The sequence below is a fragment of the Alligator sinensis genome, unplaced genomic scaffold, assembly GCF_000455745.1.
Source record: "Alligator sinensis unplaced genomic scaffold, ASM45574v1 scaffold335_1, whole genome shotgun sequence".
Classification (NCBI taxonomy): domain Eukaryota; kingdom Metazoa; phylum Chordata; order Crocodylia; family Alligatoridae; genus Alligator; species Alligator sinensis.
The window spans coordinates 357698-360476 of NW_005842354.1; positions in this window are offsets into that span (position 1 = coordinate 357698).

Consider the following 2779-nt stretch of genomic DNA (forward strand, 5'->3'; position numbering starts at 1 on the left):
AAGGCTTACAATATACTTGGACTAGACTCCCACAAGGGTATACAGAGTCCCTTTCTATCTTTTCACAAATTTTGAAGAAAGATTTAGATGACATTCAGTTCAAAAAACCGTTCTGTCCTTATCCAGTATGTCAATGATCTTTTGCTTGCCTCACCTTCCTTTGAAGCCTGTAAAATTGATTCTCTGCACCTTTTGACCTGTCTTGCTCTAGAAAGCCATAAAGCTTCTAAAGAAAAACTTCAGCTCTGCTTACCAAAGGTTCATTATTTAGGCTATGATATTTCCGTTGGTGAACGTCACCTTTCAGCTGCACGAATTGAAACAATTCTCAAAATCCCTTAGCCCACAACTGTCTCTCAAATGCACACCTTCTTAGGCATAGTCGGATATTGCTGCCAATGGATTTTGGGCTATGCCTCAATTGTAAAACCCTTGCAAAATCTTACCTTAAAGGACACCCCTGAACCTTTGCAGTGGTCTCCAGAAGCCAAAAATGCCTTTTCTGTCATTAAAGCTGACCTTTCTAAGGCACCCACACTGCGACTTCCTGATTATTCAAAGCCTTTTACACTCTTTTGTCATGAAAAAAATGGCTTTGCTCTAGGGGTACTTACTCAATCCCATGGAGATAAACATCGTCCTATTGCCTACTATAGTACAGCCTTAGATCCTGTAGCAACTGGGTTTCCACCATGCCTTCGGGCAGTTGCTGCTGCTGCTATTCTTGTAGAATATTCTTGTAGAAACATCTGCAAATATTATTTTAGCCTCGCCCTTAACTGTTGCCGTACCCCACTCAGTGACTGCACTTCTTTTAAAAACCAAAACCCAGCACCTTTCAAATGCTCGTTTAACTAAATATGAAATTCTACTACTTTCTGTGGCCCGCATTACTTTAGTTCAGTGCCCTGTACTTCTGCTTCCTTGTTACCTGCACCTTCTGATGGCGAGCCTCATTTCTGCCTCGCTGTTACTGCTCATTTAACTTTACCCCGGGTTGATCTTAAGGACATTCCCATTCCAAATGCTGATCTAGTCTTGTATGTTGATGGGTCCTGCCTAAGAAACTCTAAAGGCTCTCTTGTTGCAGGTTACGCTATTTGTTCCCAGCACGAGATACTCGAAAGTAATTTTTTACCTTCTGTCTATTCTGCCCAAATTGCTGAACGTGTTGCCCTCGCTCGTGCCTGTACCCTTGCTAAAGGTAAAACTGTTAATATATATACATTCGCATTATGCCTTTGGTGTTGTCCATGATTATGGGCAATTATGGAAGCAACATGGTTTTCTTACCTCAAATGGCACACCCATTCGTAATGGTTCTTATGTAGCCACCTTATTAGATGCCCTTCAATTACCTATTGCTGTTGCTATTATTAAATGTGTTGCTCATCAATTTTCCCAGGATGAAGTTACGCGTGGAAATACTCTGGCTGACTCTGCAGCCAGAGCTGCGGCCCTTTCACACCCTCAGGCTGAGCAATTGTTTTTTTCTCATGAGCAGTCTCCTATTGCAACTGTTCATGATGTTGCACTCCTCCAAGATCAGGCCGCAGATTCTGAAAAAGACACCTGGAGACTGCACGGGTGCATATTACGCCCTGATCACCTTTGGCGCTCCCTGGACGGCTGTCTGGTTGTGCCCAAGGTCTTACTTCCCTACCTTGCTCGCGTGTACCATGGAGTGGCCCATGTGAGCAAAGGGGGGATGATCGCAGCTATTCAACTTGATTGATATACTCCAAATTTTCCTTCCATTGCTCAGCACTACTGCCAGGCTTGTCCTGTGTGTCAAGCCCATAATGTAGGCAAACCTGTTAAAACTAAGAAAGCCGCACATCCCCCACCTTGGGGACCATTTGTAAATATTCAGATTGACTTTATACAAATGCTGAAATGTTGTAAATATCAATATGTACTTGTTATAGTTTGTATGTTTTCAAGTTGGATTGAAGCCTGTCCTGTGACAAGAGCCGATACTAAAGCTGTCACTAAAATCCTTTTAAAGGACCTTACACCGCGATTTGGAATCCCACTTACCATCAATAGTGACAGGGGATCTCACTTTACTGGGCAAATTTTACAAGAAATATGTAAAGCCCTGCAGATTCGACAGAACTTTCACTGCCCTTATCAGCCACAGTTAGCAGGTGCTGTAGAAAAACAAAACGGGATACTGAAAAATAAACTAGCAAAAATCTGTGCTGAGACTGGTTTAAAATGGCCAGACACTCTACCATTAGCATTAATGAGCATGAGATCCACCCCTAATCGGAAGGCTGGACTCAGCCCACATAAAGTCCTGATGGGGAGACCTATGCGACTTCCATCCTCCCCACCCTTACCACCTTCTCAGATTAACATCCATTTAGCTGATGATCTTGTATTACAATATTGTCAAGTATTAATGAAATGTGTTAAGGCCTTTCGTTAACAGGTACAAGAAGCTTTACCCAGAGAGCCTGAAGAAGCCTGCTATTCCTTACAGCCAGGAAATCGGGTTCATGTAAAAATCCACCAAAGAAAATCCGCTTTAGAACTCACTGGAAAGGTTCGTTCCAAGTTCTTCTCACCACTAACACTGCAGTAAAGTGTCAGGGACTATCTACTTGGATCCACGCATCGCACTGCAAAAAGACTGTTCCTCCTGACGAAACCAAGGATTAAAGATTAAGACTCCAAGAAAAGAGCCCATTAATAACTGAACATGGAGTCCCTCCTATTGACTATTTGTATTGGACTTTTAAACCTGGCCTATGGGAATGTGTTTTTGTCTTTA